The sequence below is a fragment of the Chiloscyllium punctatum genome, chromosome 3, assembly GCF_047496795.1.
Source record: "Chiloscyllium punctatum isolate Juve2018m chromosome 3, sChiPun1.3, whole genome shotgun sequence".
Classification (NCBI taxonomy): Eukaryota; Metazoa; Chordata; class Chondrichthyes; order Orectolobiformes; family Hemiscylliidae; genus Chiloscyllium; species Chiloscyllium punctatum.
The window spans coordinates 133,168,606-133,185,051 of NC_092741.1; the positions used below are offsets into that span (position 1 = coordinate 133,168,606).

Here is a 16,446-nt window from a genome sequence, read left to right on the forward strand (position 1 = left end):
AGTCATATTACATCAATACTGATTCTGAACTCCACTTGGCTCTCATCATGTTTACCACTGAAAGTTTCCTAACATAGTTGTGGCTCAGTTGAGGGGTGAGAGCCTGCAATAATCCAGCATTAAAAGCATCACTGCTGAATAGATTATTCAACAGATTGACTTGATCCCACCATGCTACCAACACAAACATCCAACCTTCTGCTTTTTAATACCATTGGTAGATTTTCATAAACATATGGTGTAAAATTTGAATGCATAGTGTCTGTTTCTTGGATATCACGGGTATCACTGGAAGATCAAAATGACATCTGTGGCACACCAGTGCACTTCTGGTTGAGTTGCCCTAAAGTCCAACAGAAGTATGCAGAGTCGACCGATCATTATAACAATCCCACGAGTAACATTGATTTGATGCCAACATTGCTATTTTGGGGCCCAACATGTTACCCGTTTCCCACTTTTCATCATGCAGAATTGACCATATATTCAGCAACAGGGATGAATTCCCTACAAATATGCGATGATCCTGGATCAGTCTGCTAAATTTACATTACAATGTGATTAGGGGCTTGTAAAGTTTTTTGTGAAGGTAGATGAAGTGTGAGATTCAGAGCACTTACTAAAGAATACCGTGACAATATTCAATGGTTTTGATCACATAAAAATAAATGTTGCTAAACAATATTACAACATTAATAAAGTCTGCAGTAAATGTGCAACATACATTCTAATATCCAGAATTAACCTGCTGTAAATATGGATAATAGACTGAGATTGAATATCTCAAAGCACACATCAATGCTTTTATACATGAATGAAATGATAGGCCATTACAATCTATTTACACTTTGAAACACAACTCTTTTCATTTTGCCAATCTAGTCTTGGAATGTCTTTTGAAGAATTGTTCTATCATGGATTATCTCAATGGCTGAACCCATTCTGTTTGGCCACATTTGTTTTATGGGTCTACTTTCTCCTGAACTCTAAACTCCTCTCAAGTACTTACTCAAAGGCACTGAACCAGCTTTTCACCAATAGCTAGCTTCACCAAGCTAGAACTACTCTTGGGTTTTCCCTGAGTTTGAATCTTGTTCAGTAGTTTTAAGCAAATAGCGCTTGTCATCCTTTCAACCCCACTCTGAGCTGCCCTAAAGGATTAGTGCTATACAACGTATTGTGAAACCTCAACAACTTTCAAGAGCCTTTCTGACCCTTCAGTACGTGGGGCTATTCAATTGTTCTTGGACTTCCTTGAGCCCTCACCATACAGAATTTGTATAGTTCAATTGTCTCATAAATTATTTTGTACAGACTTCTTTTCAACACTACAAAGGTCCTGTGACTTGTTTGACTTCACTCCATCGAGGTATTCAACAGCTCTGGGATTTCCTTGACTGTTCATTTGCCTACCTATACATTTTGTTCTGAGCCTTTTCAGTCCCTTGTACATTCTTGACCTCTCATTATACAAAGCTAAGCATCTGTTTATGCCTTCCCTGAACCCAAATACACCAAACCTAAGTATTACATGTACCTGAACTACAGCACAGACAAAACAGTCCTGCCTGACATGGAGTCTGCTTCTATCTGTTTCCTCAACTAATGTGCCTCTGGAACTGTTTTGAGTGACCTATTGTAAAACTTTGCAATAAAATCTGCCCTATTGCTAAGCAGAAGTAAATATAGTTGATGAGTTAGATCAAATGTAGTCAAATGGGGCAAATCCTTGGAACTCTTTGTTCTTAAGTGTTTTCACTTCCACAGGATGCTGGCCTACATCACAGTTTGCATATAATTAAATGATTTATGTCAAGGCCTATTTAAAGGAAATACCAACTTGCAGGTTATATTATACCATTGATATATACTGATTTTTATTATAACTGTTAAAGTTTTTAGTGCTGTATAGACTTCCTTGAAGTTGTCAGTCTCTGGGAACGGGACACCACATAGCAAAGGAAGTGGTCCTGACATTAACAACATAGGAATTAATCTCATGTGGTGTTTTAAAAACTGTGGAATTGGAACACCTGCCCATTATACCTTCTATTGATATTCTGTTCTATTGCCATCGATAAAATGGAGTTTCAGGTCTTCTGTATTTTTTCTTTATTCATTCACAGGATGAGGGCATCGCTGGCCAGGTGAACATTTATTCTCCAGCCTTAATTATCCAAAGGGCAGGTAAGAGTCAACCAAATTGCTGTGGGTCTGGAGTCATGCGAAGGCCAGACTAGGTAATGGTGGCAGTTACCTTCCCTAAAGAACATTTAGTGAGGTAGGTGAGTTATTTTTAAATTCCCTGACAAGTGCGTCATTGACATCATTAGTCTCTTAATTCCAGTTTTTTTTTATTGAATTCAAATTTCACCACCTACCATGATGGGATTTGAACCCATGTCTCCAAAATGTTACCTACGTTTCTGGATTAATAGTCCAGCAATAATACCACCAGGCCATCACCTCATTAACAGGCATCTAGCCAAACTAGTCCATTGTGAATTATTGCACAAGACCAAATTTATGCAGAAGGCTTTTGCACAAACCAATTTCTCCTACAGAGAGGATATACATTCCCCACTGGATTATAGCACGAACAGAGGTGACAAAAAGCAGTAGATTTCCTACCTGCATAAAGTGTGGAGGAATAATTATAATATCTGTCTTCAGCAAGGAAGAATATTTAAGATGTCTGTTCTTAAGTTAAAATGCCCCCACTGAAAAATAGCAGATTGAAATTCCACCATGGTGGATTTGAACCTGGGCCCCTCAGAACACAACCTGGGTCCTGATGAAAGTGGAGGTATTTCAGACTCTCCTTGTGCCTCAAATGCACGTAGGTATAATCGTGTTGAAGTAAGAGATGTCTTTGGTTGGTTTGGATAGAGTCAAACTCCAGTGTTTGTTTGTTTCCTTGACATGCTACTGTACAGAATATATATATATATAAAATGAACAAAGTATATTTTTGAAATTTAAAACAAAAAAATTCAGACACTTAAATAAAACCAGGAAATGCTGGTGTAACTCTGCAGATCTGGCAATCTCTGTGATGAGAGAAAGACCTAACATTCGGAGATTGATGACCCATTTTGGATTCCAATGAAGGTTACTTGGACTGGTAATGTTAACTCTGTTTCTCTCTCAGATGATGCCTGACCTGCTAAGTTTTTCCAGCACTTTTATTTCAGATTTCAAGCATCTGCAATATTTTGCTTTTATTTGAGGTCTGGCATTCATTTAAAATTGGTAAGGATATTGGATCAACTGACCGTGTACTTAAATTTAATAAAACACCAGAACTGAATGACATCAAAGATAGTAAGAGAAGGCATGGTGGAAATTGTGGGGACACTAAGCTCAATCTTCTAACACTCCTTAAGTACATGTGATGTTAGAGCCTTGGAGCCTTAAAAAAAAGGGTATACAGATAAGCTCAGTAATCAAAGGCCAGTCAGTTTAATGTCAGAGGAGGGGACTCTAGGACAGGAAATGATTTACGACAAAAATTAACAGTCATGTGGGCAAATACAGGTTAATTAACAAAAATCTTTCCTTAAGGGCAAATTGAAAACGAACTAACTCGCTTGCGTTTTTTGATGAGCTTAGTGGAGGATTGATGTTAAACTAGTACACACTGTGTATTGATTGGAATGAGGGCCAGGTGGATCTCAGACTATGAGTTCCCTGATTGGGTTTGTTGACCTGGGCCGATCAGGGAGCCTGGCTGACAGATATAAACAGGAGATTCAGGAGGCCTCCTTATTCTAGGGACTGATGCTGTGCTGGCTGGTACTGTACTAAGTGTGTTACTGTTGTAGTTGGTCCTGGCTCCTTTTTTGGGGTGGAAACTTGATTCCTGAACTGGCTGAATTATTTAGCTAGCTTTGTTAACTGGTGTTCCTTTTAGTGAGGACTGATTGTTGAATTCCTGATGCACATAATGTGTTTAAGGTGTAACTCAGTTCTCATTAGGAATTGTTGTTTTGCTGGCTGGTTACAGCCTGTGCTACTTTTTTTTTCCTTTTGAGAAAAGGATGATAATTTTGTGGTAGGGCTTAGCCCTTGACTTTAGTTTTCTTGTCTTCATTTTTATTGGTGTTTAGACTGAGTCCTTGTGGAAGACATATGTTTTACTGGAGGAGCTGTTCCTGGTGGGAGGCCTAGCCCTGGGACTGGGTCTCTGAAGATTGAACACCCTGCTTGAGCTAGGAGGTGAGTAGTTGCTGTAGCCTGGAGTTTGGCAGCAGACCCTTCCTTCAGGAGTGGACCAAACCCCTGTGAGTTAACTGCACCTGTACTATGTTCTTGTGAGTGGGCCTGGTTTTCCAAGACTGGGCCAGGACTCCATGGAGACTGAATGCCTGTGTGGTGTGCATTTCTTTCCTTCAGGAGTGGACTCTGCCCTTAGTTGTGGACCAGAAAAGACTGTTTGGTAACTGTCACCCCAAGAGCTGGAGGGTGGGTAGGCCATCCTGGTAAAAACAATGACTGCAGATGCTGAAAACCAAATACTGGATTAGTGGTGCTGGAAGAGCACAGCAGTTCAGGCAGCATCCAACGAGCAGTGAAATCGATGTTTCGGGCAAAAGCCCTTCATCAGGAATAAAGGCAGTGAGCCTGAAGTGTGGAGAGATAAGCTAGAGGAGGGTGGGGGTGGGGAGAGAGTAGCATAGAGTACAATGGGTGAGTGGGAGAGGAGATGGTGATAGGTCGAGGAGAGGGTGGAGTGGATAGGTGGAAAAGATAGGCAGGTCGGACAAGTCAAGGAGACAGTGCTGAGCTGGAAGTTTGAAACTAGGGTGAGGTGGGGGAAGGGGAAATGAGGAAACTGTTGACGTCCACATTGATGCCCTGGGGTTGAAGTGTTCCAAGGCGGAAGATGAGGTGTTCTTCCTCCAGGCGTCTGGTGGTGAGGGAGCGGCGGTGAAGGAGGCCCAGGACCTCCATGTCCTCGGCAGAGTGGGAGGGGAAGTTGAAATGTTGGGCCACAGGGCGGTTTGGTTGATTGTTGTGGGTGACTCGGAGATGTTCCCTAAAGCGCTCTGCTAGGAGGCGCCCAGTCTCCCCAATGTAGAGGAGACCACATCGGGAGCAACGGATACAATAAATGATATTAGTGGATGTGCAGGTAAAACTTTGATGGATGTGGAAGGCTCCTTTAGGGCCTTGGATAGAAGTGAGGGAGGTGTGGGCACAGGTTTTACAGTTCCTGCGGTGGCAGGGGAAAGTGCCAGAATGGGAGGGTGGGTCGTAGGAGGGGGTGTGGACCTGACCAGGTAGTCACGGAGGGAACGGTCTTTGCGGAAGGTGGAAAGGGGTGGGGAGGGAAATATATCCCTGGTGGTGGGGTCTTTTTGGAGGTGGTGGAATTGTCAGCGGATGATTTGGTTTATGCGAAGGTTTGTAGGGTGGAAGGTGAGCACCAGGGGTGTTCTGTCCTTGTTACGGTTGGAGGGGTGGGGTCTGAGGGCGGAGGTGTGGGATGTGGACGAGATGTGTTGGAGGGCATCTTTAACCACATGGGAAGGGAAATTGCAGTCTCTAAAGAAGGAGAGTGTGTTTTATGGTGGAACTGGTCCTCCTGGGAGCAGATACGGCAGAGGCAGAGAAATTGGGAATACGGGATCGCATTTTTGCAAGAGAGGGTGGGAAGAGGTGTAATCCAGGTAGCTATGGGAGTCAGTGGGTTTGTAAAAAATGTCAGTGCCAAGTCGGTCGTCACTAATGGAGATGGAGAGGTCCAGGAAGGGGAGCGAGGTGTCAGAGATGGTCCAGGTAAATTTAAGGTCAGGGTGGAATGTGTTGAAGTTGATGAATTGCTCTACCTCCTCCTTGACCTATCACCTTCATCCCCTCCCCCACACCCACCCATTGTACTCTATGCTACTTTCTTCCCACCCTCCTCTAGCTTATCTCTCCATGCTTCAGGCTCACCGCCTTTATTCCTGATGAAGGCCTTTTGCCTGAAACGTTGATTTTGCTGCTCATTGGATGCTGCCTGAACTGCTGTGCTCTTCCAGCACCATTAATCCAGGGTAGGCCATCCTGCCAACCTGAAGGTTGCTAGGCTGTCCTGAAAGTTGGCGGGTGGGTAGGCCACCCTGATGCCAGTTGCCCTGAGCCAGATGGTGGGTAGGCTATTGAGTGCTGCCTACCTGAGAAGGGGTAATTGGGGTGGGCTGTCCTAGAGGTGGTTGAAAGGTGTCAGAGCAGTTGAGCACCAGAAAGTGCATAGGGGCAGGCTGAGATCGAGAAGGCTTGTGGGCTACCCTGCATGCTGTTCCCCCAGGGAAGGGATGGGCTGTCCTAGAGGTGGCTGGAAGGTGTGCCAGGATAGTCCACTGGCCAGAGGTGCATTGGAGTGGGAGAGCCCAATGGTATGTAGGGATAGACTGAGAGCCAGAAGGCAGGTAGCCATCCTCAGTGCTGTCACCCTGGGCAGGTACTGGGGTGGGCTACCCCAGAAGTGGTCGAAAGGTGCTGAGAATGGTTAGTGAAGCCGGAAGGTGGGTCCTGACCGCTGTCACCCTGGTTGGGCTGTCCTAGAGGTGGTTGAAAGGTGCAGGGTGGATCAAGAGCTGGAAGGTGTGTAGGGCTGGGCTGCCTTAGTGGTCAGAAGGTAGGAGGGACAGGGCTTGCTGGATCTGTATTGTCTGGACTTTATGTAACTGGATTGTCTTTTTATTTGAAACTAGGATTTGTGGTTTGTCCTCCATTCCCTGTAAACTGGTTGAACAGTAGGCTTTGGGGCCTGGCTTTGCTGCTCCTCTTGTAAAATTGCTGTGGTAAACAGCTGTAAATGTTAACTGTTTTTGTAAACTGTTTTGTAATTTGGTTAAAATATAAACAGGAGATTCAAGAGGTCTCCTCCTTCTAGTGACTGACTCTGTGCTGGCTGGTACTATAGTCAGTGTTACTGTTGTGGTTGGTTTCTGCTTTTTTTCTCAGGTGGAAACCTGATTCCTGAACTGGCTGAATTATTTGACCAGTTTTGTTAACTGGCATTCTTTTTTGGTGAGGACTGATTGTTAAACACATTATGTGCATCAGGAATTTCAGGTGTAACTCAGTTCATTAGGGAATTGTTGTTTCACTGGCTGGTTACAGCCTGTTACTTTCTCCTTTTCTCAGAGACAATGTTAATTTTATGGTAGGGCTTAGCCCTTGGACACTAGTTTCCTTTTATGTGTCTTCACTTTTTTATTGGGGTTTGGACTGAGCCCTTGTGGAAGACAAATTTTAAACCAGAGGAGCTGTTCCTGTGGGGAGGGCCTAGTCCTGGGACTCAGCCTCTGAAGATTGAACACCTGTGTGTGCTGGGAGGTGAACACTTGCTGTATCCTGGAGTTTGGGTGAAGACCTTTCCTTCAGGAGTGGACCAAACCCCTGAGTGTTAACTGCACCTGTACTATGTTCCTGTGAGTGGGCCTGGTTTTCCAAGGCTGGGCCAGGACTCATGGAGACTGCACACCTGCAAAGTGTGCATTTGCTGCCTTTGGGAGTGGACTCTGCAGTTTGGTGTGGACTCTATTTTGGACAATGCACCTCAAACACTGGAGTGGACTCTACTTCTGGAAATGGACTCTATATTTTGAAGACTCTGTATTTGGAATGTGCACCAGAAAGGACTTTTTTGGTAATTAACTGTATTGTGGTGTTTTGTTGGGTCTATCATTGCACTGGATTGTGTCCCTGGATCTGGCAGGCCTTAACTGAGCTGGGAGGCTCATAGGTTGTCCTGAAAGCTGTCACCCTGAGAGCCAGAGGGTGGGTAGCCCACTGGCTGGAGGTGCATCAGGGTTGGTGAGAACAATGGTATGTAGGGGCAGACTGCCAGAAGGTGGGTAGCTATCCTCAGTGCTGTCACCCCAGGTGGGTACTGGGGTGGGCTGACCCAGAGGTGGTCAAAAGGTGCTGAGGGTGGTTAGGCTGTCCTGACTGCTGTCACCCTGGGCAGGTACTGGGGTGGGCTGTCCTAGAGGTCAAAAGGTCTCAGGGCAGACTGAGAACTGGAAGGGGCATGGGATGGACAGAGGGCCAGAAGGTGGAAGGGATGGGGGCTTGCTGGGTGTGTTGTCTGTATTTTTAAATGTAACTGGATTGTCTTGTGTATAATGGTCATTGTTGCTGTCTTTTTATATTTGAAACTGGGATTTTGGTTTGTCCTCATTGCTGTTCATCCAATTTACAGGGAAGGGTTTAGGACCTAGCTTTGCTGCTCCTCTCCCTTGTAAAATTGCTGTTGTATACAGCTGTAACTGTTTACTCTTGTGAATTGTTTTGTAATTTGTTTTAATAAAATATTATAAACAGGAGATTCAGAGGTCTCCTTCTAGGGACTGGCTCTGTGCTGACTGGACAGAGCCCATGTATTTAAATAAAGGGTGACTTGGTATCAGGATACTAGCCTCAGTGCAATTATTTCACCTTGACTTCTAAAAAATGTCTTTTGATTAAACTGGCACATAATGGACTTGAACCAAATTAGAGCACAAAGAATAAAAGGATCAGTAATTAAAATGTAAACAAATCTAACCAAATGCCAAAGAAAATGCAAACAAAGTGAACCATTGTTTCTCAGCCTGGGCACTGGTTCATTATGGAGTTTCCCAGGGGCCCAATGTTGGCGTCCGTACTTATCCTGCTATATTTTAATGGCCTAGATTTTGCTGTACCCATCACAATTTCAATATTTGTGGGTAACACGACAATGCAATAGTGTGAAGACACTGGGTCAATTTTAAAAGGACATCAGTGAAATTGGACAATTGCTTCATAACATTTAATGCAGAGAAGTGTGAAGTCTTTCACTGGAAGGAAGAAAATGGAGGTACACTATAAAACAATGTACAGTGCTAAATGGGCTGCAGAATTTCTGAATATTATTGAAGGTTAAGCTTCAGAGTTCCAACTGACTTACCTTAATAATTTGCCAGGAAAATTGAGGAATTACAACTTAGTCTAACTATTAACTAACTATCAAACTTTCCACTGGTATTACTCACCAGTCTCCATTCATATCCAACCCCTGACCTGGCCCTGACAACTCCTCTCAGATTCTCCACAGAGCCCCACCTGCTCAACACCTGCCACCCCTCTAAATCTACCTAACCTCCAGACTCTCTCCAAAGCCAACATCTCACAAAGACCTGCAAGTCTTCCTATCTCCTGACCTCTAGCACTTGATGCCCACTTGCCTCCCAACTACACATCACCCTGACCTGAACTGATCCCTCCCTTCTCACTTCCCACTTCCCCCTTCACTGACACCCACCTGGCACTGTACTCCAAACTGCCCTGCCTCCACATGGCGTTTTACTCCATCTTTAAGGCCTTTGATAAGATACCACATGGCAAGCTAGTACAGAAGGTACAATCTTATAGGATCTGGCTGAGCTGGTGAGATGGGGGGGAAAAAAAAACTGGCTTGGTCACAGAAGACAGTAGTAGTGGAAGGGTACTTTTCAGAATGGAGATCAGTAACTAAAGATGGTTCATAGGGATTAGTGCTGGGACCTTACTTTGTAATATATAAATGATCTGGAGGAAAACATAGGTGGTCTGATTAGTGCGTTTGCAGATGACACCAAAATTGGTGGAGTTGTAGATAGTGTCAAAGGATTCAGATTGCAGGTTTGGGCAGAGAAATGGCAGAGGGTGCTTAATCCAGACAAATGCAAGGTGATACATTTTGGAAGATCAAATTCATGTGTGAATTAGTCAATGAATGACAGAATCCTTAGGAGCATTGATATACAGAGGGATCTGGATGTACAGGTCACAGAACGCAAAGTGGCAACACAGGTGGATAAGGTGGTCAAAGAAGGCATATAGTATTGGCTGGAACATTGAATATAAACATTGGCAAGTCATGTTATAGCTGTACAAGACTTTTGTTTGAAATATTTGGAAGATTGTGTGCTGTTCTGGTCGCCATCCTACCAGAAGGATGTGAATACTTTAGAAAGGGTGCAGCAAAGGTTTACTAGGAGGTTGCCTGGAAGCTTTTAGTTATATAGGGGATATTGGATAAATCCCAGGCCAATAGATGTGAAGCTGGAAAAGCACAGCAGGTCAGACAGCATCTGAGGAGTTGGAGAGTCAATGTTTATAGGCCAAAATGTTGACTTTCTTGCTCCTTAGATGCTGTGTGACCTGCTGTGCTTTTCCAGCTTCACATCTATTGATTCTGGCATCTGCAATCCTTAGTCTGCAAATTGGGTAAACTCAGATTGGTTTCACTGGAAAGACAGAGGTTGAGGGGCAACTTGATCAAGGTTGACAAAAGTATGGGAGACAGAGTTGCTCATCAGAGCCATTTTTCCAGGAGGGAAAGGTCAACTACATGTGGGCACAGGTTCAAGGTAAAGGGGTGGGGAGAAATGTTTGGGGGAGGAGGGCAGGGAAAACCTTTCATACAGCAGGTGGTGGGTACCTGGAATGCACTGCCAATGGAGATGGGAGTAGACATGTTAGCAACATTTGTCATGACAAACACATGAATGTGAAGTGAACAGAAGGATCGGTATTGCGCATGGGCAATAAGTAGCAAATCTAAATAAAGATTAGCAATCAGCACAGGCTTGGTGGGCTGACGGGCCTGTTCCTGTACTGTATTGTGTAGTTCAGTGTCTGAAGAGTCATGGATGTTGCTGAAATTGTGCAACCATTGGCAAAGACTGATAATGCTACAATACATGGTGTTTTTATCAGTTCCGAGAATCTTACAAGTCAACCATCTGTGTGAGGCTGGAGTTGAATGATTTCCAGATAAAGTAGGAATGATATATCCATTTCTCTGAAGAATATCACTGGACCATTTGGATTTTTGTATTGGTCTTGCAGCTTGATTATGCTTTTTTCTGAAGCCATCTCACAAATTATGTCAATTACAGTATTTTCCTTTTTCCAGCCTTTTATCGATTTCTTAAGCCCTGGTATTGCCTTCTTATCTCGGTTTATTGTCAGTGCTTATCTCTCATTTTTTTTTGCTGTCAAGTCTGTGTGTGTCTCTCCTTGTCTCTTCAGTCACTCATTCAGTCTTGATTTTATTGAATACAGTTTCAAAACTGACCATGGCCAATTTGAGCTTGCAAACTCTGGCATAGTCTAGCATTATTATCAAAATGCTAACATGCTGAAAACTTGTGGGCCTTTAAGAAATGTTTGAGTTGACTTCCATTTTGGAGGACAACTTTGGCATGTCCATAAAGACACTTGGCAATTCTTATAGATGCACCATAGAAAGTGTTCTTTCCAGATGCATCATGGCAACAGCTTTGCCCAGAACCATAAGAGACTGTACAGAGTTGTGAACACAGTCCAGTCAGTCATGCAAGCCACCCTTCCATCTATTGACTCCATCTACATCTCACTGCCGCGAGAAGGCAGTCAACATAACCAAAGATGCCTCCCGTCCTGGTTATAATCTCTTCCAACCTCTCTCCTCAGGCAGAAGACACAAGCTTAATCACACGTATCCAACAGATTCAAGAACAGATTCTTCCCTGCTGTTATTGGACTTCTGAATGGACCTCTCAAATTTTAAATTTATTGTTGATCTTGCACCTTCTCTGCAGCCATGGCATTGTATTCCTCATTCTGTTCTATTATCCTAAACCACTTTGTATGGTATATCTGCCTGTACTGCACACAAAGCAAAACTTTTCACTGTACCTAGGCACCTGTGACAATAATAAATCAAATCAAATTCAAGGTTGGAAGCTGGCTAGTAAGGATTCTTCCAATTTCCATTAACCTTTAAATTCTAGCAAAGGTACAACTTCAGTGAATCTTTCAATCATCTCAGTATCAAATGCTATGTACAGAGGAACCTCGATTACCTGACATTTGATTATTCAAATATTGGATTATCTGGCAAGATCGCAAGGTCCCACTGCTCAGCTAAACTGTGTTATCCAGCATTCAATTATCCAGAATTTGATTAACTGAACAAAATACTGCCCGCCCATGTCCTTCGGATAATCGAGGTTCCTCTGTATAGGGTATGCCCTGGCATTTCTAAGAATGTAAAAGCCCTTCACAAAGGTTTACAATATTCCTTAACCAGTCATCATATTTCCTAACCAGTGGCAATATCCCTTAATCAGTCTGCACTTTGAATAGGCGCTATAGCTACTGCCATTGCAATGTAAGGAGAATTCAGGTATGATAAAATTGTTCCATGAAGTTAAGCCCTGAGAATTTTAAATTTGATATCTTTGATTTTAAAACCTTTTTTGTTGTATATATTTTGGGACTCACCATTTGCTCTTGGTCTGCTCTTCCTATTTTACACAGTCATTTATTTAAGAAAGGTGTTAAGGAAAAGCCACGAACTATAGGCTGATGAGCCTGACATCAGTGGTGGACAAGTTGTTGGAGGGAATCCTGAGAGACTGATTAGGGATAGTCAACATGGCTTTGAGCATTCGGAAATCATGTCTCACTAACTTGTTTGAGATTTTTGCTGAAGTAACAAAGATGATTCATGAGGGCAGAGTGGTGGAAGTGATCTTTATGGACTTAAGGCGTTTGACAAGGTTCCTCGTGGTAGACTAGTTAGTGAGGTTAGATCTCATGGAATACAGGGAGAACTAGCCATTTGAATACAGAACTGGCTCGAAGGTAGAAGACAGAGGGTGGTGGTGAAGGCTTGCTTTTCGGTCTGGAGACCTGTGACCAGAACTGTGCCACAAAGATCGGTGTTGGGTCCACTGCTTTTTATCATTTATATAAATGATTTGGATACAAACATATAAAGTATGGTTAATAAGTTTGTAGATGACCCCAAAATTGGAGGTGTAGTGGATAGTAAAGAGTACCTTAGAGTACAATGGGACCTTGATCAGATGGGCCAATGGGCTGAGGAGTGGAAGATGGAATTTAGATAAATGTGAGGTGCTGCATTTTGCTAAGACAAATCAAACCAGGACTTATACACTAAATGGTAAAGTCCTGGGTAGTGTTGTTGAACAAAGAGACCTTGGAGTGCAGGTTCATATTTCCTTGAAAGTGGGGGCCCTGGAGAGGATAGTGAATGAGCCGTTTACTAGGCTTTCCTTTATTGGTCAGTGCATTGAGTATAGAAGTTGGGAGGTCATGTTGCGGCTGTACAGGATATTGATTAGGCCACGAGGAGAAAGTGAGGACTGCAGATGCTGGAGATCAGAGCTGAAAATGTGTTGCTGAAAAAGCGCAGCAGGTCAGGCAGCATCCAAGGAACAGGAGAATCGACGTTTCGGGCACCAGCCCTTCTTAGTCTCACAGCGTTAGGAAAAATGTTGTGGAACTTGAAAGGGTTCAGAAAAGATTAACAAGGATGTTGCCAGGGTTAGAGGATTTGAACTATAGGCAGAGGCTGCATAGGCTAAGGCTGTTTTCCCTGGAGCTCTGGAAGCTGAGGGGTGACCTTACAAAGGTTTATAAAATCATGAGGTGCGTGCATAAGGTGAATATGCAGGGTCTTTTCTCTGATGTGGGGGGAGTCCAGAACTAGAGGGCATTGGTTTAGGGTGAGAGAGGAAATATTTAAAAGGGATCTAAGGGGCAATTCTTTCACACAGAAGGTGGTGCGCGTGTGTGGAACGAGCTGCCAGAGGAAGTGGTGGAAGCGGTTACAACTGCAGCATTTAAAAGGCATTGGGATGGGCATATGAATAGGAAGGGTTTAGAGGGATATGGGCCAAATGCAGACAAATGGGACTATTAATTTACGATATCTGATCGGCATGGATGAGTTGGATTGAAGCACTAAAACAGACGCTGTACATCCCTATGACTCTGACTCTGTTTCTTCACATTAAAGTCTCTTCTCGCTCTCCCTGTCTTCCCATCTGGACTACATTTCCCTCTGTAATGCTTTCATTCAGCTCCTAGCATTAACTGAGCTAAATCAGACCTGGTACCAATTACCTGTAAACCTCAAACTAATAATGAGACAGTTTATTTCAAAATAAATGAAGCAGAAGAACACTTTTATTTCTGTAAAACTTAAAAAAAAGATTTACTCAGTTCTTCTGAATTTGCCATATTTTAAATGAATTTATATGAAACTCCAGGAAAGCGACTTGTGATCAATGAAGAAAATGAATGCTTCAGGGGGAGTAATTTGGTAAAGAACATTGAAGAACCATTTCTTCATCATAGAATCTCTCCTCCTTTATTTTGACAAATAATGTCACAACTTGTGTATTCAATTTGAGAACTTTTTTCTTCTAAAATAGCCTTAAATGGAGACTAGTAATGACACTTTTGGATTGGATTGAAAGAGATATTAGCACATCAAGTTACCATCACTAAATCAATAAGTGAACAGAAATATTTGAGTTACCTCTAATTCCTGACTTCTCTGATTCTGGTGAATCTATATCTTGACAGACTAGTCTCCTGCTAGAAAATGGTTGGTAAGCTAACGAATATATGGGTAATTAGAATCAAATGACCTAACAATGACCTTTAGTACCTTTTCTTTTCTCTGCCTGTTGGTATTTCACTGAACTAATGTGATGGTAGAGACTGGGCTGGGAGCAACCACTTTGAGTATCCATTCAAAAGACTATCAGCTGCAGTTAGTGGAAGCAGGATTCAGGCTTGGCACACTTCATCTTTTGCAGACACTTGTAAACTCTCACATTAAAGACTTTCACATTTAATTACTGCGATGCAAAAATATTGCCTGCTGTGTCTGGGTACACTGGAGGGCTCAGTGTGTTAGAGGCAGGAGTGGGGTTGAAGATGGGTGAGGGGTAATGAGTACTTGGCATAGGTGTAGTGGAGAAATAATTTTGCAGATGAGTGGTAATGGAGGAAGGGAGGTGGATTGTTGCTTCAGATTATTACTGATATTTATGAATCTCCTCTGCTGGCGCATGCACTACAACCATGGGTTGTGGATCGTATTTTGTAACCTTGCCTTGGTTTGATGAACTGTCTACAGTAAGTGACCTTCATGCTGATGCTTGCCAGATTCATTTAAACTAGGCTCAGACATGAAGATTGCAGAGATCTTAGCTGACTCCTTCAGGTAAGTGCAGGTCGCATCCTGGCCTATTGTGTCCCTTCAATCCCAACCATTGCCTCAGTGTGTGAAAGGTAAACACACACCTAAACAGATATGGTGAGGAATTTGATTTTGTTCCTCTCCGGTTCTTCTAAGGGTACTATGCCTATTTTTATGCATGAGGCCCACATTCCAGATGAAGAATATGGTAAAAGACAGCTTAGCTAGAAATGTCATTCTTCATCATAACTTTGGAAAATTAAAAGTCATGAGGATATGGTTATTGAAGTAAATTGCTGAAGCAAGAAGAAAGCCTGAGATGATTAAGAAATTAAATTAAACATAATTTTCAAGCCGAGCATTTTCTATGATTAGTTTTCTATGATTCTTATCTTTGGCTGATCTTGAGCAACAATGTTAATGTACCAGTTGTGTTGAATAGTTGATCTGTGTTACTTATAAACAGATCACAGTATATGTCACAGTCTTAGAAGGTCAAATGTAGAAGTTGATCACTGACATTTGGCGAGAGTGTCATTCACTTCTCATAAATCTTGTGTATAGTTTGAACCCAACTTTTAATCAAAATCCAAATTTTTTGTACTTGCTGCCCACTTGCCCTGAATTTGCTTTGTTGCAAACCTACTTGATTGAATCATTGAGTAGCAAAACATTTGAAGGCTGCTGTTCAGTCCCTCAAGTCAGTGCACGTCAAGGTTGCCATTTCACAGGTATGTACTATGTTCCTGTCAATCCCTCTTTTTAATAGTGGTAGCATGATATCAAGTTGAAAGATAGATACATGGCCCAGATGAAACACAAAGTCATTGAGATTACAGAGCAGTCAATTCATTCCAAGTGACAAAGAACGTTAAAGACTGTAAATAAGCTGACCAACTAGCTGAGCATCTCTCTTTTCTCTCTCTCTGTAATCTCTCTCTCTCTCTCTCTCTCTCTCTCTCTCTCTCTCTCACACTTTCTCCTCTTCTCTCTCTCTCTCTCTCTCCACTTATCTTTCTCTCTCTCCCTTATCTCTCTCTCTTCTGTATCTCTCTCCTCTCACTTTCATCTCTCCCTTTTTTCTTTAACCTCTCTTCCCCCTCTCTCTCTTCTCTCTGTCTCTCTTCTCTCTCTTTTTTTGCTGTCGCTTCTCTCTTCTGTCTCTCTCTTCCCTTTCTCTCTCTTCACTTTTTCTTTGTTCCCTCTCTTCTCCCTCTCTTCTCCCTCTCTTTCTTCTCCTCCTTCTCTTCCCTGTCTCTGCCTTCCCTCTCTCCCTTCAGTATCTCACTCTTCTTAGTCTCTTCTTTCTTCTCTCTCTTCCCTCTCTTCCTTCCCTCTCTTCCCTCTCTCTCTTCTCTCTCTTCCTTCTCCTCTCTCTCACTTCTCTTTTGCTTCTGTAACCCATCTCTCTCTGCGCTTTCCTTGCTCTCTCTATTCCT

At 42.9% G+C, this 16,446-nt stretch overlaps 1 long non-coding RNA gene across 2 annotated transcripts in view; it reads left to right on the top strand.

Moving 5' to 3' along the window:
- LOC140465148 (uncharacterized) overlaps nucleotides 1-16,446 on the top strand; it is a 55,181-nt gene that overhangs the window by 29,198 nt on the left and 9,537 nt on the right. For both annotated transcript variants that reach the window (XR_011955116.1, XR_011955117.1), the window contains exon 2: nucleotides 2,127-2,187. This is a non-coding gene — a long non-coding RNA (uncharacterized lncRNA). The remainder of the gene's footprint in view (nucleotides 1-2,126; nucleotides 2,188-16,446) is intronic.